Source organism: Scylla paramamosain, chromosome 8 (genome assembly GCF_035594125.1).
Source record: "Scylla paramamosain isolate STU-SP2022 chromosome 8, ASM3559412v1, whole genome shotgun sequence".
NCBI lineage: Eukaryota > Metazoa > Arthropoda > Malacostraca > Decapoda > Portunidae > Scylla > Scylla paramamosain.
In genome coordinates this window covers 20,837,040-20,859,539 of record NC_087158.1, presented here as the reverse complement: position 1 = coordinate 20,859,539, position 22,500 = coordinate 20,837,040, and the positions used below count along the sequence as shown (strand labels likewise).

Below are 22,500 nucleotides of genomic sequence, written 5' to 3'. Positions count from 1 at the left end.
AAAATGTTTAGTTCTGGCGTATATGACGCTGCCACAACACGAGAAACAGATATCACACACACACACACACACACACACACACACACACACACACACACACACACACACACACACACACACACACACACACACAAAGGTCTACCAAAGTATATAAAACATCCGTCAAAATCTTCGTCTGTTAGTGAAGGGACACAAACCGTTATTTTTTTCCTTCTTTTCTTTTTTTATTTCAGACATTACTTTTATTTTTAGCTGACTGAAGTCCAGGGTTACTGTATTCCTTCACATATGAAAAAAAAAAAAATACAAATCTGAGAAATTAAATGCAAGTATATTCTCCTTGATGTTTCTTTTCTGCTACCTCGATGAATATGAGCAGAACAGAAAATGGAGAACGCACAAATATGAATAGTAGCAAATACAGACAAATATTATCCGGCACAGATGGAAGTTATAGAGGAAGAAAAGCAAAAGCGAGGAAGGGAGATGAAAGTAGGAGGCCAAAAGGAGGTTATAAAGGAAGAAATGGTAAAGAAAGAGGAGACTGAAGTAAGAGGTCACGAGGAAGTTCTAGGGGAAGAGAAGGAGAAAAAAGGCAGCGACGAAGAAAGAGAGGAAGTGGAAATAGGAAGCCGTGAAGAAGATGTAGAGAAAGAAAGAGAAATGAGAGATGAAGATGAAAGTAAGATGTCTTGAGGAAGTGATAAAGAAAGAAAAGGAGAGGAAACAGACGAATTTATGCCATGCGGAAGTTCTTAAGGAAAAATGAGAAAAAAGAAGTAAGTGGAAGTAGGAGGCCAGGAAAATGAAGGCTTCCCATCGTAAGAATATGCAATGAGTGTGATGGGGGAATGTTTATGCTGATGGTAGTAATCATACTCGAGTTCTGAAGGAAAAAAAATAAATGACACAATTATTTTCGGTAAGATTATAAGTGATTCACCTTCTTCTCCTCCTCTTCCTCCTTCCCGGCTCATGAAAGACTATAGGGAGGGTCAAGGATGCATACCGTAATGAACTGGCACGATCTCAGCTCCCTCTAGACTGTGAAGCAAAATTTGACACTGAATAAGTCGGCCACGCTCAGGGAGGATTTGTTCAACGTCAAGCACTATATAGTTATTATTGTGTGAAATCATATGCAGCTTAGAACAGCTTTAATTTTTTTTTTACTTCACCTGGACGACTTTAAACTTTTTACAGTGAGGACGCCTATTCTCCCTGTCATGAAAGAAGCGCAGCAGCGGACACATTCCTTCCGGTCCAATGAATGCCACTTCACACTGCGGGTATACTCGAGGCGTGGGCTGTGTAGTGATAGGATTATACCTGCGTCAACTTTAATTCCACCTTTCTCGCTTTGAACGTGCGTCGACAAAATATCAGTATAGCTATGGAGAGACCACCACGTTGCCCGTTTCTGGCGGCAAATGTTTACTGGCTTGAACATGTTGCAGTGTTGTTGCTTAGTAGGGTCTCTTCATTACTTCGCAGCTCTCTGTAGTGTGTCATGCAAGTCATGTTACCCATTCCTGTTACCGAAATAGAGGTGGAGGAGAAGAGGAAGAGGAGGAGGAGGAGGAGGAGGAGGAGGAGGAGGAGGAGGAGGAGGAGGAGGTGAATAGCCAACAATAGGTAACTGCAGCGGACAAATAAACAATTCCTCCTGTTGTTTGTATATTCTTACCAGTCCCCGTCCCCCCCACCTCTCTCTCTCTCTCTCTCTCTCTCTCTCTCTCTCTCTCTCTCTCTCTCTCTCTCTCTCTCTCTCTCTCTCTCTCTCTCATGTAACTTCATCATAACTTTGTCGTAATTTTTACTCGATATTAGACTCTTCCTGTCTCATCATTTTTCATTCAACAACAAATAAGAAAAATAAATAATAAACGGACTAAAACATGGCGAGATTTTTCCTCCCCAGTAATTAGCTAGTTCCCGATGAGAATTATGATGACAGCACCAGCACCAGCACCAGCAGCACCAGCACCAGCACCAGTACCAGCACCAGCACCACCAGCACCAGCACCAGCAGTAGTAACAGTAGTATTAGTGTGCAGGAGGAGGAGGAGGAGGAACGAGTATCAAGACGAAGACGAAGAGGAACGGAGACGAGGAAAACAACAACGACGACGATGATGACGCAAAACAGGACAAGAGAACGATGAACACACGCCCGTTTCCCTTCCTGGAGTAATCGTGCAAGGATGAGGAGATACCACGAGATATCGAGCTGCAGGAAGGATGTTTTCCTGAAGGAGAGAGAGAGAGAGAGAGAGAGAGAGAGAGAGAGAGAGAGAGAGAGAGAGAGAGAGAGAGAGAGAGAGAGAGAGAGAGAGAGAGAGAGAGAGAGAGAGAGAGAGAGAGAGAGAGAGATCCGAGAAAAAAAATACTCCCACGCAGAGCAGATAATAATTACTTCCATGAACTTCAAGTCCGGACGATGAAATAAAATCTTTCCTGGTTAGGGAAAGAGACACACAAACACAGCAAGTATATCATAGGTGGGCAGGAAACGTGGCCGTCTGGATAATGCATTAAAAATTATAGCTTAAGAAAATTAGCAAAGGATATTCATGGGCAAGGTGCGAAGGGCGGACAGCCTCGTTAATCAAAGGCAGAGTTTGTCATCAATATTCTTGAGTAAATGCGTTCATGATACGAGGGGCGGGTGGTTAAAACATGGCGGAGGAGGAGGAGGAGGAGGAGGAGGAGGAGGAGGAGGAGGAGGAGGAGGAAGAGGAGGAGACGGAGGAGGAGGAGGAGGAAACTTGATAGGAGGATGCGCAGGTGATCTAGTGTGCTTTATAAGGAAGATTGAGTGTGTGCGTCTGGCGGGACGGGACTCTGAAGACACTTACCACCTAGGAAAATTTATTATGCAGCGACTTAACCCTTCCCTGATAAACGTGCTCCCGTGGCTGGCACAGAGGAATGAGAGGTCCTCAGCTGAGTGAAGGTCATGGTGTGCTGTTCTCTTCTGTGCTTCCTACAAGAATCCATACAGATGACCTTAAACTAAATGGTGGATGGAAGGTCTCTCTCTCTCTCTCTCTCTCTCTCTCTCTCTCTCTCTCTCTCTCTCTCTCTCTCTCTCTCTCTCTCTCTCTCTCTCTCTCTCTCTCGTATATTTTCCATTCATGAGTACACTTTCCATCCTTTCACGAATCTTTTATTCCCTGGAAAAAAAATGTTGTTTACTTTTATTTGTATTCCCTTTGATTTACGTGTGTGTGTGTGTGTGTGTGTGTGTGTGTGTGTGTGTGTGTGTGTGTGTGTGTGTGTGTGTGTGTGTGTGTGTGTGTGTGTGTGTGTGTGTGTGTGTGTGTGTGTTGGTGGTGGGGGAGTGGTGGAATGGAGGGCGCTCATATATATCAGAGGACAGGGGCTTTCTTCACCACTCCCTTCACATACAAAAGCAGGCACACAAACACTCCATCAATCTTCCTTGCTCATACCTTAACATTAACATTCCCTACAACATTTACATAATCACTCTTCCTGTCCCTTCTATCTCTCTCTCTCTCTCTCTCTCTCTCTCTCTCTCTCTCTCTCTCTCTCTCTCTCTCTCTCTCTCTCTCTCTCTCTCTCTCTCTCTCTCTCTCTCTCTCTGTGTGTGTGTGTGTGTGTGTGTGTGTGTGTGTGTGTGTGTGTGTGTGTGTGTGTGTGTGTGTGTGTGTGTGTGTGTGTGTGTGTGTGTGTGTGTGTGTGTGTGTGTGTGTGTGTGTGCCATCACCCTTGCGCTAAGATTGAAATGAAGGAAACGCACAGCAAAGTGGAGCAGCAGGTATTGTTCGGACTACAATGTCTTCTACCTTGCGCCGGAACCAAAATATAGGTGTTCTTTTTTTTTTCTTTTTTTTTTTCGTCCAAGATGATGCTGGAAGTGATCACTCCTGAATGCTCGGCAGGCTATCCCTTCCCTCCGGCATGATTGGTATTCCTCATTTTTCCCTTCCTTGTTTTCTTTCCCTCCGCCCTTTATGAAGCTCTAAAAATACCCTCTTGTCATGGTATAAGACCCTCACACACACACACACACACACACACACACACACACACACACACACACACACACACACAGGGTTTCTCCATATGCATTCGTCATTTTCTCTCTCTCTCTCTCTCTCTCTCTCTCTCTCTCTCTCTCTCTCTCTCTCTCTCTCTCTCTCTCTCTCTCTCTCTCTCTCTCTTTGATAACACAGAAATGTTTCCCTTGTAGTGATTAATTTCTGTTATTTGTTTTAACGTCTACGATTTCTCTGATTTTTTTTTTTTTTACCATCATCAGACAATATCTTTCTCGTTACCGAATGTGAAAACTTCCCCGCGTCAGACATCACTCGAAGACTGTCAAGTGAATGCAAGGAGATAGCTGGTAGGGCGTCACTGCTGCAATGTTAAGGCAGGCAAGCATGAATTTCCTCATTACGAAACTCTCTCTCTCTCTCTCTCTCTCTCTCTCTCTCTCTCTCTCTCTCTCTCTCTCTCTCTCTCTCTCTCTCTCTCTCTCTCTCTCTCTCTCATTAAATTATTAGATATACGAAATAAAAATATCACTTAAACTCCACACTTAAACCCAAAACGGCACCACAATGAAGACATACTCCAAGAAATTAAATCGAAAAAAGAACGAAATCAAACACCGAGATATTAAAATGAAAATAAAAAAAAAGAAATCAAACAACAGGAAATTAAAATAGGGAAGAAAAGCAAACGTCGAGCTCCGATACAGAGGGTCTCATTTTCCTTCATTTAGTATTTAAGGATGGAAAAAGATAACGTGTGCAGAGAAAACACTTCATGAATAGACATATGAAATGAACCTGTGGTAAACCTACATCGCATGAAGATGAAAAAAAAAAAAAAAGACGAATAACGAAATAAGGAGAAGAGAGAAGGAAAAAAAAGTCAAACGGCTTAGGAAGAAAATAAGGTAGAAACCGAGATAGAGAAAACAGAAGAGCCAGTATCAGGATCACTGTTCCTAAGAATCTACTTCAGCAACCTTAGGCAATTTTACTGATGACAAATGAAACTAACAAGGACAAAAAAAAATAAATAAAGAAATAAAAATAAAAATAAAGAAATAAAAAAAATAAAAAATACCACACAACATCTATGCCTATGAGTGTATAATTTTCCAAAGTAAAATTCAAACTTACACATCTTTTTTATTTTATTTTATTTTTTTTATATAAAGCTGAGAAGAAACCACCGCAGTCAAAGGGCCAATCCAACATTGAGCTTGTCAGAGGAGAGGAAGATGGCGTGGCGGTATTTCTCAAGATGTTTTCCATACTTTTCAGACGAGACGCTTGACACATCACTAGTGCCATCTTGAACTATTTCCCTGACTTTTTACGGTGGGTGGCTTTGTATATAACCACTTATAGCCAAGGATTCTGCAGACAAGGACGACGACGAGAGAGAGAGAGAGAGAGAGAGAGAGAGAGAGAGAGAGAGAGAGAGAGAGAGAGAGAGAGAGAGAGAGAATGTGTGTGTGTCCCAATGGAAGCTGCGGTGCCGAGATTACTGCCTCGGAATAATAGTTTCTCCGGGTACCATTTTCCACCAAAGTTTGGCGCCAACACTCCCTCACCATCCATCTTTCTCCCGCCTCACTCCGCACTCACTCTGCCTCTCACGTGCCTCTCTCCCAATGTTTTGCTCTTCCCATCTTACCTGTTTTTCGCAGAATTTCATTAATTAAATTCTCTCTCTCTCTCTCTCTCTCTCTCTCTCTCTCTCTCTCTCTCTCTCTCTCTCTCTCTCTCTCTCTCTCTCTCTCTCTCTCTCTCTCTCTCTCTCTCTCTCTCTCTCTCTCTCTCTCTCTCTCTCTCCCTATACATATTTCTCATGCACTTCCTCCTCTTCCCTTTGCTGATCCTCCTTTATTTTTTTCCCTTCCTCTCTCTTCCAAGTATTTTTTTTCCCCGTCTTCGTGCTCTTCATCCTCCTCCTCACTTCCTTCAAACAAGCGGCGGCGAATTCCTCTCACAAACATTCATAGCGAAGACATTGGCAAATAAAAGAGTTACTGGAAATTTAATGAGCTCGGAGGTCCTTCTGTTCTGTTTGAAAAGATATTTGCCATGCATGAGAACGCGAACAGCTGTTTCGTGCTTGGGAAAACCGAGGGAACATTAGAGAGGCAGTGGGAATGTTATTTTACTTCTTAAGGTTCCACGAAAGACACAAAAGGTCCTGGACATGAAAGATATTACGTTATCAAAATGGGTTTCACGCTTATTTCTATTGGGGGGGGGGGGATGGTGCATTTTATGATATCTTTTTCGTTACTGAATCTCTCTCTCTCTCTCTCTCTCTCTCTCTCTCTCTCTCTCTCTCTCTCTCTCTCTCTCTCTCTCTCTCTCTCTCTCTCTCTCTCTCTCATCCCCACTCCTCATTACCGGTCTCTCAACACCCTCACCCTGAAATTGCCCCTTCCTTCACACTCGCGGCGTCACTTTCACGAGGGAAAGCGCAATAAAAACAGAAGATATAAAAGCTCCGGTCCCCCAACACAATATAAATAACAGAGAACAAAATCCCGACATATCAAAAACTGGAGGATATGTTCACAAAAATGAAAAATGGCACTGACTTTCATACACACAAACACACATGCATTCTCTCTCTCTCTCTCTCTCTCTCTCTCTCTCTCTCTCTCTCTCTCTCTCTCTCTCTCTCTCTCTCTCTCTCTCTCTCTCTCTCTCTCTCTCTCTCTCTCTCTCTCTCTCTCTCTCTCTCTCTCTCTCCTATTATCGCACCCTTCATTCCAGGTTTTCCAGCAAACAACTCACTCACGGAATCGCAGAGACACGCACGCGGGAAGACAATATTACCTCTGAATTTTAACGCTGCGCTGGATGGAGTCAAGTCTGCTGATGGTGCCCAGGATTCGCCTCATTTTGACGTCGCGTGTGTGTAAGAAAACTGAAGGAGGAGGACATGAGGAGGATGGGAACGAGTTGACTTATAGGAAAGGGGAGAGAGAGAGAGAGAGAGAGAGAGAGAGAGAGAGAGAGAGAGAGAGAGAGAGAGAGAGAGAGAGAGAGAGAGAGAGAGAGAGAGAGAGAGAGTAAAACATTAAAAGATGTGCTGCAGAAGGAGGAGGAGGAGGAGTGATATAGAAGACGAAAAACAAGAACAAGATAAACAACAACAACAACAACAACAACAACAACAACAACAACAAAAACAACAACAACAACAACAACAACAACAACAACTAACAAAAGGAGAAGGAAGAGAAAAAAGATGAAGGCAAAACTACAAAGAAGAGTGCTACCGAGACGAACATTTTGCAAGAGAAGGAAAAAAAAAACGGAGCCGCAGAGACGGAAAAACGAGACAAAATGAAAGGAGAAATGAAAGGAGGAGAAGGAGGAGGAGAAGCGATAAAAAAGTTATTGAAGAAGAGAAGGTTTCCATAAAAGCAGCAAAAAAGATAAGGAGGAAGAAGAGGAGGAGGAGGAGGCAAAACAAAAAAAATAAAAAGTGGATATATGCTAGCAGGAAGGAGAGGTTTAGAAGAGAGACAGGTGCAAGAACAGAAAGGAGAGAGGAAAAAAAAAGCAAAATACGGAATATTGTGGGCGGAGAAGAAAAAGATAAAAAAGAGAGGAAAAAAGAACAAAACTGAAGGGAAAGGTATAAAAAAAATAACAAAAATAATAAATAATCTGGAATAATGTTGGAGGGGAAATAAAAGAGGAAAACTAAGGGAAGAGAGGAAAAAGTTATTGGATGTAAGAGAGGGGAGAATGAAAAGAGGGGAGGAGGAGGAGGAGGAGAAACAAAAGATTTCGAAAGTATATATTCAAAGGGTATGCACAGCAGCGGGGATCAGGACGAAAAACATTGGAAAAATAACTTGAAAAATAAGGCAAATAGGGCACGAGAAAATATGAAAATAAATATAAAGGAAAGTGTGCAGAGGGGAAGGGAAAATGTGTACTGAGAAAAGCAGATAAAAATAATGCCAGTTAGACTTCCAGACGCACAAAAGCATACACTGACAGACAAACACACAGACAGACAGACACGTGCAGACGAATATATATATATATATATATATATATATATATATATATATATATATATATATATATATATATATATATATATATATATATATATATATATATATATCTTTTCCATTCCTTTTGTTCGTAATCCCTCGAACAGATTCTCGATTGAAAACACAGTGGGAGACGAAAAGAAAAACAGAGAAATAGAAACCAAAGGGAAATACAGCACACAATTTGCATCAATCTGAATATTATTTCAGGAATTCTTCATCTCACCTTTCTTTGCTTCCTCCATTAAAACTCTTATAGGCTTATGAGAGAGAGAGAGAGAGAGAGAGAGAGAGAGAGAGAGAGAGAGAGAGAGAGAGAGAGAGAGAGAGAGAGAGAGAGAGAGAGAGAGAGAGAGAGAGAGAGAGAGAGAGAAAGTCAAACAAATCCACGCATACAACACCAATAATAAACAAAAAAGAACATCCGGCAAGCCTCCACCTGCCCTTCACAGTCACCAGAAGGTACAACATAATCAAATAAAAAAAATAGTCCAATATTACAGGAGCCTAAGAAAGTTGGCTTAGTGGGGAATTAAGCGAAGTACTTCATCGATATCCATTAAGAAAGGCAGGGTTGGGGGAGGACAGGAGCCAGGTGGGGATGTTCTGGGGAGGGCGATGGGTAAAGAATGCGAGTTATAATGAGGGAGGGGATGGGGTGATAGGTCTACTGGTAGGCGGAGAATGCGATAATGGAGTGACGGCGAGAAAAGTTATGTTGGTGGTTGAGGATGGCGAGGGCTTGAACTTCAGACATTTGTGTGAGGGCCTACGGATACCGAATTGTGGGGTGACAACATTTTTTTTTATTTATTTATTTTATTTTTTTATGCAGGAGAAACGCCAGGCAAGGGCAGCAAATCTCCAATAAGAAATGAAAAAATAAAATAAGATAAGATAAAATAAAATAAAATAAAATAAAAAGGCCACTCCCCGAATAGGGTCCAAAGCGGTAGTCAAAAATTGAAGAATAAGTATCTTGAAACCTCCCTCTTAAAGGAAATACAGAAATAGGCAAGGAACTCTGGTAAGTACAGGGTACGAGAAAGATTTAGGAGTTATAGTTAGCTCTGAACTCCGTCTAGGAAAACAATGCATAGAGACCAGAAACAGGGCAAATAGGGTATTAGGATTAATTTTTAGGAGTGTTAAAAGTAGAAGGCCGGAAGTAATATTAAAGTTACACTTGGCGCTGGTCAGACCTCATCTAGACTACGCTGTGCAGTTCTGGCCCCCACATTACAGAGAAGATATAGGTCTATTAGAATCAGTACAGAGGAGAATGACTAAAGGAATACAGGGGATGAAGAGTATTCCTTAAGAGGCGAGATTGAAGCTGTTAAATTTACATTCTTTAAAGAGACGTAGGTTAAGAGGGGACCTGATAAAAGTCTTTAAGTGGTATAAGGGTTATAACAAGGGGGATGTAAGCAAAATTCCTAGGATCAGCAACCAGGATTGAACAAGAAATAACGGATTCAAGCTTGAAAAATTTAGGTTTAGGAAAGAGATAGGAAGAAATTGGTTCTCAAATAGAGTGGTAGATGATTGGAACGGACTCAGTAATCATGCTGTTAGTGCTAGGACATTAGGGAGCTTTAAGAGGAGATTAGACGAGTTTATGGATGAGGATGATAGGTGGAAATAGGTAGGTATATTTCAGACAAGGACTGCCACATGTAAGCCTGGCCGCTTCTTGCAGCTTCCCTTATTTCTTATGTTCTTATGTTCTTATGAAAATAGTGGCAGAAGACAGCAAGAGATGCAACATTGTGGCGATGAGAGAGAGAGGCTGAAGACAGTCAGTTAGAGGAGAGGAGTTGATGAGACGAAAAGCTTCTAATTCCACCCTGTCTAGAAGAACGGTATGACTGGAACCGCCCCAAAAACGTGAAGCATACTCCATACATGGACGGATAAGGCTCCCTGTACATAGTTAGCAACTGGAAGGGTGAGAAAAACTGGCGGAGACGTCTCAGAACGCCAAACTTCATAGAAGCTATTTTAGCTAGACATGAGATATGAAGTTTCCAGTTTAGATTATAAGTTAAGGACAGACCAAGGATGTTCAGTGTAGAAGAGGGGAAAAGTTGAGTGTCACTGAAGAAGAGAGGATAGTTGCCTGGAGGGTTGTGTCGAGTTGATAGATGGAGGAATTGAGTTTTTGAGGCATTGAACAATACTAAGTATGCTCTGCCCCAATCAGAAATTTTAGAGAGACCAGATGTTATGCGTTCTGTGGCTTCCCTGCGTGAAACGTTTACTTCCTGAAGGGTTGGACGTCTACGAAAAGACGTAGAAAAGTGCAGGGTGGTATCATCAGCGTAGGAGAGGATAGGACAAGAAGTTTGGTTTAGAAGATCATTGATGAATAATAAGAGTAGGTGACAGGACAGAACTCTGAGGAACACCACTGTTAATAGATTTAGAAGAACACTGACCGTCTACCACAGCAGCAATAGAACGGTCAGAAAGGAAACTTGAGATGAAGTTACAGAAAGAAGGATAGAAGACGTAGGAGGGTAGTTTGCAAATCAAAGCTTTGTGCCAGACTCTATCAAAAGCTTTTGATATATCCATGGCAACAGCAAAAGTTACACCAGAATCTCTAAAAAAAAAGATGACCAAGGCTCAGTAAGGAAAGCCAGATCACCAGTAGACCGGCCTTGACGAAACCCATACTAACGATCAGATAGAAGGTTGTGAAGTGATAGATTTTTCAGAATCTTTCTGTTGAGGATAAATTCAAATACTTTAGATAGGTAGGAAATTAAAGCAATAGGACGGTAGTAAGAAAGGATTAGAACGGTCACCCTTTTTTGGGAACATGGTGAATGCAGGCACTTCCAGCAAGGAGGAAAGGTAGATGTTGACAGAGCTGAAAGAGTATGACTAGAAAAGGTGCAAGCACGGAGGCACAGTTTCGGAGAACAATAGGAGAGACCCCATCAGCTCCATAAGCCTTCCGAGGGTTTAGGCCAGCGAGGGCATGGAAAACATCATTACGAAGAATTTTAATAGATAGCATGAAGTAGTCAGAGGGTGGAGGAAATGGAGAAACAACCCCTGAATCGTCCAAGGTAGAGTTTTTTATTTTTTTTATTTTTTGGCAAAGGTTTGAGCGAAGAGTTCAGCTTTAGAGACAGATGTGATAGCAGTGGTGCCATCTGGTTGAAATAAAGGTGGAAAAGAAGAAGCAAAGTTATCAGAGATGTTTTTGGGTAGGTGCCAGAAGTCACGAGGGGAGTTAGATCTTGAAAGATTTTGACACTTCCTATTAATGAGGAAGTTTTTGGCTTGTTGGAGAACAGACTTGGCATGGTTCCGGGCAGAAATATAAAGCGCATGAGATTCTGGTGATGGAAGGCTCACGACGACGCCTTCGCCGCCGACAAAGGAGGAGGAGGAGGATATAGGTAACCATGGAGACGCCTCACCTACCATGGCTTCGGGTCAAGGTGACATCTGGACACGTCACTTACCTAAGAAATGCTGACTTTAAGTGGACACACACACACACACACACACACACACACACACACACACACACACACACACACACACACACACACACACACACACACACACACACACACACACCTTGCGCCCTCACACCTCACAGCTATAGATTCTAAACCAGTAAACCCTTTCGGGGGAGCCACTTCCCTCACTCCCGGCCACACCCATAGTGTGCCCCACCACCACCACCACCACCACCACCACCACGCACACGAACACATGCCTCTCTCCTACCAGTAAGTCTACTGTAAATTCAAAAACACTGATCCATAACTAAAAACATTTCATTAATAAAGTACAGTAAATTTTCATCTCATTCGAAACTTCATTACCTTCAGTCTTAATAAGATGGACGTGCTTGGTGCAGCGGCATCAGCTTCTCATCAGCAGGCTTGAAGGTTTCGAAACTCAGGACAAGTACAGACAGCCGTTTTTACATTAAGTTCTACAGTGCCACTTAGGTAATTAGTCTGTAAGGAGCGAGGCGTCCCAAGGAGTACGCGTCCTCTTTGCCTTCACTACTGTTCGCCTGCACTCCCACTCTCCGTCTGCCTGTCTCTGCTATATCTAAATTTTCTTAACGACTGCTTTTGGATTACAAACATGACTACTATCATTCTCTTAACATTAAAACATCATATATTACTATCAAAATATCATATATACTAACTGACCGGAATATGAAGCGAGAAGTGGAGAAAATCTCGCAAGTACTTTAATCCTTCATATGCATCACAGCAACATGCACCGGAGGAATATGAGCAAATATTGTGCGAATGCAGGGTTTTGTATGAAGGACGACAGCATATTAAAAACTTGTATGAAAAAAAAAAAACACATGCAAAACAACAAAATATACGAAATTAACATAAGACGTGGGCATCAAAGTAAGTTATCAAAGTGAATGTTACAATGACAACTAGAATAATCCAAACCACGGTCTTACCACAGGAACACTTCTACTTGGTTTGGCGTCTCTCCATCAATATCAATCGTTAATATCTGCACAATACATGACAGACGATAACTTGCAGTACTTACAGACTCAGATCCTTGACCCTTACAGACGTGAAAATAACCTGACCACCACTCTCCACTACCAGCCACGAGTCCCCACTGAGTGTGCACCCTTCCTGACCTGAACGGGGAGCGCCCTGCACATAACACGCCATATAATCATTTAAACACACGTTCGGACTCTACACTACGACTTCGGAACAAGAAATATGATTAAACCACGCCTTCATGTACAATTTTTTACGTTCGTTTCATTCTTTGAGCAGCATATGTGTGTTTAGGTGTTAATGATTTAGATCCTGTCAAGTAGATTTAAAAGAATCGTCCTCTTGGTTCTGATGCCGCCTTGTCGCCTCACATCGCCCCATTCTTATTCACTGTCCCCCACACCCCTGGATCCTTCCCAATCCTTAATGGAAAGGAGTTTTCTTAACTACTTCACTCGGAATAGAGGCTTTAAACTACCAATTTCTTCAAACTATCTGTCCACTGGCACTATCTAAGAAAGTTATAGTCTTGTCACCATCGCTATCGTTGTCGTCGTCGTCTTGCTCTCCTTTAGCGCCGCCATACAATACGATTGTGTTGTGTGGTGTTGATACGCCTTTAAATTAATTAATCAATCAATAGTCATCGTCGTCCCTACCTCCTCCTCCTCCTCCTTCTCTAAATATTCACCATTCCGTATATACTGGCATCGTAAACAACAATCAAAACTCAACCTCGACCCAAGCACAGTGCGACAGACGACTCCAAGTTAATACAATGAACAACAGACGATGATAGATAATAACAGACTCTGTAATAACTGGTGACCTTTAGTGTCGCTATTTTCACCGAAACCCGATAGCGATCCAGAAGGTTGTCAGGTTACTGAACAAACACTCGACACATTTTCTACCAAGCTGCATGCCGTCCAATGCTTGTCAACAGTTTTCCAGGTGTGGCAGTGGTGGGAGCAAAACTTGTTGAATACTCCATGAATCTGCCTCCAGATAAAACTGTAGCGTAATCCTCAGCAAAGACATTTCTGACCAGCAGAATAAAAAGGCAAAGATTTATCGAGTGGTACTGCCGAAGTCAAAGCTTTAGGGACTGCACGACCTTAATTCTCAACACCAAAAGTATGAATATATGTATGTGTCTATGTAATGTACATGTACATATGATGTATATACTGTATGTATGTACAGTATACAAGTCTTGCTTGTGATAAACATTAGTATCTTCCTTTCAGTGTTCACCGTCAAATGATCGCATTCTTTCTCTATCCTACTGCGCCTCGTCATGGAAATCCAGTTTCTGGGAATATCCGATATCATGGACGTGGACAAGAGGGCAACATTATTTCGGGATACATTCCACATCAATATCATAACTGGGAAGAACAATTAAATCAGATGTTACTAAGAAACAACTTGAGCCGATATTTTATATATATATATATATATATATATATATATATATATATATATATATATATATATATATATATATATATATATATATATATATATATATATATTATATATATATATATATATATATATATATATATATATATATATATATATATATATATATATATATATATATATATATATATATATATATATATATATATATATATATATATATATATATCGCCAAATGTTCCAGACAGTGGCATGAAACTTCATTTGTCTACAGAACAAAAGTGTTGATCGGTGGTGAAGAACAGAAGCACAGAACAAAATGGAGAAAGAGACGCGAGATAAAGGAAGGAAATAAGGAAACGAAATAAAAGAAGGAGGTAGGATAAAGAAAGTCAGGAATAATGGCAATCAGACCCTGCAGCAGTGGCAGGCGGTGGCGGCACACGTCAGTTCTCAGATAATCAGCTTCAAGATAATTACATGAGCTCGGAAGAGACGGGATAAAGCACCCAATTACCCATCTAAGCGTACCCAGACCTGCTGCTGGACGAAAAGCGTCTCGAGCAAGCGAAAGGTACTTTGGTAATCTGATTTCACTCTCAAGCGAAGGACGTCGCCCTCCGGTACAAAAGTAAGAAAACTCTTCTCGCCATCACATCTTTCCAAGCCTCTCGGTTAGTCCGCTATTTATTACTTGTCCGCAGAATTATGGTTAAGATTATTCAATAATTGCTATTTATTCTCTTATCTGATTATTTCACTAGTTAGAGTTAATTAATCAAAGAAATTTATATAGTTTTCAAATCAGTGGCATAAATGCGCAAATTAAATATTTTCATTTTGCCATATGATTATTCTCCTGCTTTTCTCAAAAATTTTCTGCCAGCACAATCGCAAAGGAAAGGATGGATACGGAAGAATAACTTTTTATTGCCATTACGTTAATAAAAGTACCGAACAGTTTTCTCAATAACGTTATATTCAAAAAAACTTTCTGTTTCCTCGTAATGTTGTGTTACCCAATATCTGTGCTGCTGCTCCGTATGCTCCTGCCTCTCCTCCACCTCATTTCGTTTCCGTCAACTTTTACTTTTCCTCCTCCTCCTCTCCTCCTCCTCCTCCTCCTCCTCCTCCTCCTCCTCCTCCTCTTTCTGTTCCCAAGGCCTAAACCCTTCTTTTCCACAAATAAGCAATATTTTCACCCTCGCAGTACGTGCCTGGCAAAACCCGTCAGTGTAACATTCCTCCATTGTGACACAAAAGAACCCGCGCCAGGTATGGGAAAAAGGTGAGATTATTCTAGAACTCGCTTGTATGCCATCTCCCACACAGCGCCAGCCCGCATCGCTTCCTCCACTACGTTTACTAGACTTAGCCTTTATAAAGCAGCACCATCACCGCCTATGGGAAAACCTGGCGTCATCCACTCCCTCCTCCGCGTCTCTCCCCTTCCCTGGTGCGTCACTCTCCCTCGTGCTGCTCTATCGCGTGCCAGTAACCACGGATGCACACAAAACCATATCTCCCGCTCCCAGCCTCTGTAAATATCAACAACATGCAAGGCCTTTGTAAACAAACTCCTCTGCTTTACTTCTGCTTCTACCGCTGTTGCTGCTACTGTGACTTCTAGTGCTTCCATTATCATTATTATTGTTTTTATTATTATTATTATTATTATTATTATTATTATTATTATTATTGTTATTATTATTATTATTATTATTATTATTATTGTTATTATTATTATTATCATCATCAATATTATTCATATCATAATTATCTACTGGTGCTATTGTGTATAATCAAAGACAATAATAATGATACTACTACTAATAATACTAATACTAATACTAATACTTTTCAATATTATTATTATCATCATTATTAGCTACTGGTGTTGTTGCGTATAACCAAGGATAATAATAATGATATTACCACCACTACTACTACTACTACTACTACTACTACTAATAATAATAATAATAATAATAATAATAATAATAATAATAATAATAATAATAACAACAGCAACAACAACAACAACATAAATCTTGTTGTTGCCGCTGCTGTTCTTATTATTGTTGTTGCTGCGGTTAATAATCATATTTCTACTACCACTACTACTAACACACACACACACACACACACACACACACACACACACGCACGTTAACAAATAATGGAAACCAAGAACTACAATGAAAAAAGAACACATCCTTCACTCTGTCTTCCTAAAAACAAGTGTATCATAGGAAACTGTGTGCTATCATATTCTTTAAAAATCACGACACTCACTGTAGTATATTATAAACGATGTTCTCTCTCTCTCTCTCTCTCTCTCTCTCTCTCTCTCTCTCTCTCTCTCTCTCTCTCTCTCTCTCTCTCTCTCTTTCTCTCTCTCTCTCTCTCTCTCTCTCTCTCTCTCTCTCTCTCTCTCTCCACACTAGCTCTAGGCAGCACGTGAAGTCTCTGAGGAATATCATTATCTTGAGCAAACTGCCAAGATAATAAGCATTATATAAAGGGATGAGGGAAGATAATGAAACAAAGGAAACAAGATGGGCAAGCGATGAAGGGCATAATGGAAGAGGAAACAAGGAGTAGCAGTTAGATGATGATAAAGTGTACAAAATAATTATAGGCACTGCAGCGTGTAGGGCTGACGGCTTCTTGCAGCTTCCATTATCTTCTTACGTTAAAAATTAAGGAAGAAGGAAATGAAAGTTAAAAAAATATTCACGTATACAAGACGAGACAAGAAAATAAGGAAGAGAATAATGAAGTTTAGAGAGAGAGAGAGAGAGAGAGAGAGAGAGAGAGAGAGAGAGAGAGAGAGAGAGAGAGAGAGAGAGAGAGAGAGAGAATGCTGCTACTTGAAGAGGGGGAGAAGGGAAGGAGAGAGAGAGGGACCGGGAGCGTGCTGTTTGAAGAGAGAGAGAGAGAGAGAGAGAGAGAGAGAGAGAGAGAGAGAGAGAGAGAGAGGAGAATGGTACTACTTGTGATATTATGTATTTAATGCTTACTATGTTTTAGTAATTAGTCTTTAAATGTGTGTGTGTGTGTGTGTGTGTGTGTGGTGCTGGTGTTTGGGTTATTTATGATGGTCTGAATCTTTCGAATAGTAGTTCATTTGTTTCAGTGCTTTAAGCCGAACTGTTCGATCAAAGGTGTAATGGAAACTGACGTATGAAGGATGTGAGGGCGAATAAAACCAACAGCGGCAGCAGTTGTCCTTTTTCTTGTTGCTTGTCCCCTGCAGCAACACTACTGTAAGGGAGGGAGGAGGGAGAATGTAAGTGCTAATAATGATGATGATGATGATGATGATGATGATGATGATGATGTTGCTGCTGCTGCTGTTCATGGAAAAAAAAATTGACAGCGAAGGCACAGAGGGCATAAAAATAAAAATAAAGATTAAATGAAAGAATAAAGAAAAAACATGAGTGTACTGCGCGTCACGGAATCTTTTTGTATCCGGTATTCCTTTCATTTTTTTTTCTTTTTTTGCCGTATCTATAAATGAATTCTGATGTCCCTTTTTAAGTGGATCCTGATTTACGGGATACGGCTGCATGCGAAAAGAAACAAAAAGATGATGTGAGAGAAAAGTAAAGGATAAATTTTCCTCTCTCTCTCTCTCTCTCTCTCTCTCTCTCTCTCTCTCTCTCTCTCTCTCTCTCTCTCTCTCTCTCTCTCTCTCTCTCTCTCTCTCTCTCTCTCTCACACACAAACACACACACACACACACACACACACACACACACACACACTAGAAATATATGTATAAGTGTTCACATTTATGCTTGCTTTCACCGGACAGGGATCGCACGATGTAAACAACAGATGTAAGTAATTAGAACACGCGCAAGGAAATAAAGGCCACCTGCTTCCCGGTATCGAGCAGCTAAGGGTGTTATTACGGCGAGGGACGGCCCGGATGACACACTGTTGCGTAGCTGCAATTATCCTGCAAGTTTAATTTCCCTCGGGGAGAAAAGTAGCGGGACCAAGTAATGTAATCTAGTAATGATGTGTGTTATTAGCTGCATATTCGTGATTGCCTGTGAAGCAAGAAACGCGACACTGTTGTAGAGGCCTTAATTTTTTTTGACGCTCTGTTCTCTTATTAGAGTGACATGGGTGACAAATTATTAGTTAGGTTTTCTGTGCGTCCTTACGCCTTACGGGCGATTCACACTATTCATCATGTCACCGTCTCATCACGCTACGTGGGAGTCTCACCAGAGTAGGAGTCACCAAGTGTGGCTCGAACTCGGAAACCTTCCAATTGCTATGCTATCTGGTACACCACGGTACCTTTTGTTCACAACAGGTACATAATTCTTGTTATCACCAGAATCCTGGAAAATACCCTTAAAAAAAATAATAATAACCTCCTGTTAACTGTGATGGAGATCAGACGCTGAAACCCTTAGAATCATGAACCAGGATGCCACAGGGATATGTACTATTTCGTGGCCACGCAGTCGGGATACAACAAAGCACTCCAGTGACACGTTTCTGAGGAGGGATAGGTTGCACTGACACCCAAGGCTTGTTACACGACGCAAGGCTTCAATTGGAAGGTACTCATGTGTGCTATCGGGGAACAATAGTCTAACAGAGAGCAGTGTTGCGTGTGTGAGGCGAGGCGTGTGTATGGTAAGTGAAGGTGTGTGTGTGTGTGTGTGTGTGTGTGTGTGTGTTTTGGGGGGTTAGGCATGAGTAAAATGGCACAGGTGATGAGGGAAGGTGGGTGGCTTATTCAAGTGTTCCCGTGATCACAAATGGGGTTCCTAATAAATGGTAATTCAAGGGGACAAATAAGCAATTGATAACAGTGTGAAATGTGACATACATGTACTATACCAATGGACGGAAGGTGATGATGGTAGAGGCAATGATGGTTGACTATCATGTGCAAGATTTTCAGAGTACTAGATCACGTGTCTCCGTGTTTTTATTTTCCCTCCCCTCATCCCCTTCCTCCTTGTCTCCAGTGCATTTTCAAATGAACTGGCGCGAGACAAGAGGCTCACTGGCTCAATCATCATCATCAAAAAATCCCAGACATGTATAATAAAGCATATAAGTTGATAAGTGAATAATAAGTAAATAGTCATATAATTGGTATAAGGTCGCTTCATTACATACGTGCAATATGAGGCACAAAGCATCAATATTCAGTATTTCCAGAATTTATGTTGTGTTCGTCGTATTCCCTCCATTTGTGTATAAAACGCCTACGGGGCGCCACACGAACATGTAATATAACATTCAGTAATTCCAGAAATAGGACAGCTATCTCCGCTTTGATGTCTTTCAACACTTCGTGGTTTGCTTCTCCATTTTGGTGTTACGTAAAGCGACGCATAAATTATATATAAGGCGACTGTTAACCTAGACCAGTAAGCTCGACATTCCTTGTTGCCTGAGCCCCTTTCTCGTACAGTGAACATAATCACTCTTCAAAAGCAAGTCGCTGTTCTGAAGACTACTCACTACTCGTTAATGGAATAACCGTCCTCTTCCAGAGAAAAATGGGTGTGTGAACCTCAGTTTTAATAGTGTGTGTGTGTGTGTGTGTGTGTGTGTGTGTGTGTGTGTGTGTGTGTGTGTGTGTGTGTGTGGAGTGGGACATGCCACTAAATAAACATCACTCCTAATAAGAGTCTCTATATAAACGAGGCCTTTCCTGTGCGCAGTGAGGCAAAATCGGTGTTAACTTGGTTAATCACCTCCTTCTCTCTAACTGACTACATACAGACTTTCATAGGTCACTGTACGCAGATATATATATATATATATATATATATATATATATATATATATATATATATATATATATATATATATATATATATATATATATATATATATATATATATATATATATATATATATATATACGCACACACACACACACACACACACACACACACACACACACACGAGTATATATAATGTTTCCTTACTCTTCACATTCATATACAGTTAATGCACTGCTACTTAGACCTCTCACTGGACAATGCTCCTTATATCTATCTCTCTGCTTGCTTTCTTCCATCCCGCAATGCTACAGAAAATCTTGCAAAATATTCTCGTGGTGATTCTCTACAGACTACCAGTGAAGGGATATGTAAATCTAGTTTCTCGTTTGCAGTGGTACACATATTGCAAAGAAGAACATCCAGTTACTTCAGTAACTCAAATGCATATCCTCTCGCTTCTTTAGTTCGCAATGACATGCTGAACTTGAACTGCAGACATGTACAAGTAAAGCAAAATTTCAGTACTGTCTCTGGTAAGGCTATCAGTCAAATTATGGCGATTTGCTCTTTATATTTATTGTACATTTTTTTCTAACCCTTGATGGGATTACAGATCTTCTTCATGAAATACTAAATAATAACCCAATAACAACACAAGATAATCTACATATACAAAAATGACAATAAATCGTCTTGGATTTTTCTTCTCGTGTCTTTAGAGAAAAAAATTACTTTCCAGAACAAGGTCTTCACGAAGCGTCTATCGTGTTAGTCAGATGCTCAGGGGACAACCGCCAGGGACCCCTAACTTGTCCACAAAGAAGCCTTGATCCTCGAATGCTGCGAGGATGGCCTGTGGGCTGCTCATCTGCACGCGGACACCAAGCACCCAGTGAACCAGTCTTGAAGGGGAAGACTTGGAGGCGGGACACACATCAAATCCGTCATGATAGATTCGCATTTCAATCACTAGTAATGAAACTCCCAATTCCTTTTTTCCGCCTCCTTCTCCTCTCTCTCTCTCTCTCTCTCTCTCTCTCTCTCTCTCTCTCTCTCTCTCTCTCTCTCTCTCTCTCTCTCTCTCTCTCTAGTGTGTCCCGGGGGATGGCGATGGGGCTGATGTGATTGACTTTCCATCCCCAACTTCCCCTCACCTTATTTCCCAGCCTGAATTTCTCCTCGGCCGATAATATGAGAACAGATTGAGTCTCTCTTCTCCTTGCGACTCACAAGTTCCCCTGCAGTATGTGAGGTGCCAGCGGCGGTGGCGGTGGCGACTAAACAGGACAAAAAATAATGGGAGGAGGAGGAGGAGGAGGAGGAGGAGGAGGAGGAGGAGGAGGAGGAGGAGGAAAATAATGTTGGGTCCTTGGTAATGTTGTTGTTCTTCAGAGGACAAACTGAAGTAATGGCGTGCTATTACGATGGAGAATCTTAAGTGGGAGTGAAAAAAGGAAAGCGAAGGCGAAGGCGAAGCAGACACAGGAGCGGGAGAGGCAAGGCAAGGCTGAGTGCAGGATGATTGTTGTGTCTCCGTGAGGGCGTCCTGCAGTGATCGGTGCTCTCTTTCCTGCTGCTGATTGCTTGTTGTTGTTGTTGCTGTTGTTGTTGTTGTTGTTGTTGTTGTTGTTGTTGTTGTTGTGGTGGTGGTGGTGGTGGTGGTGGTGGTGGTGGTGGTGGTTACTGTTGTTCTCAGTTGTTCTTTTTTGTTGTGGTGGCGATGGAGTATTATTTTGAGATTTGGTGCAGTCCGACAGTGTGTGTGTGTGTGTGTGTGTGTGTGTGTGTATGTGTGTGTGTGTGTGTGTGTGTGTGTGTGTGTGTGTGTGTGTGTGTGTGTGTGTGTGTGTGTGTGTGTGTGTGTGTGTGTGTGTGTGTGTGTGTGGAATATTCTCTAATTACCTAAAATAAAGAAAAAAGTTATCAAAGTTTCCGATATGATTAATTCTTCAAGGGCAATAACACCACCTCTCTGGCATGGACATAATACAACACAAAGTCATAACCATGTACTATGAAGATGTAAAACCAGTCTAACCGAAAACATTACAACTTACTAGGATCCTTTCCAGGGAAGTTTTCAGCGTTGTTTATGTGATTACTTTCAAGCTAAACGAACGAACGCTGCCGGTGACAGTGTCGGTGAAGCAACAAATTAAACTGTGTAAGATAAGCTAAGCGTCTGTGCTGGGAGGGGCGCGAGGCAATCAAGGGAGTCCCGTGACAGAGGTCCTCAACTTCCTAACTCCGGCGAGATTAATGCGGAAGTTGAGTGTGGTCCTCCCGGAATGGCTGCTCTGATATGCATAAATCCAGGTTAAGAGGCGCACACTTGGGAAAACCCCCGAAATATGGCCGGGTAAAACAACTTTTAAATTTTCTTCTCAAGTTCTTATCGCCATACTTCGTCCCCGCCGGCAGAATTAATTTGTCTCTTATTGCTATTCTTGGACCAACATTTTCCTCCGGGCAGGGCTGGTGGAGGGGAGCTGTCCCGCGACGCACACTGCCTCTGTGATGCGAACGTTCCAGCAGTCTCGTCCGTCCTCCACAATGTAAAATACTGACGGGGAAAATTAAATAAAATAATGTATCTATATTTTATCGCTGACTGTCACGTGAAGAGCCATAATGATTCAGTGACAATTAAGTGAGTCGATTTTTTTCTGTCTTTTTCCTTAGTTCCTTTCAC

General features: G+C 41.5%; 1 protein-coding gene across 1 annotated transcript in view; it reads right to left on the bottom strand.

The window, feature by feature from the left end:
* LOC135102938 (N-acetylated-alpha-linked acidic dipeptidase 2-like) overlaps nt 1-22,500 on the bottom strand; it is a 155,006-nt gene that overhangs the window by 118,146 nt on the left and 14,360 nt on the right. The window lies entirely within an intron of this gene.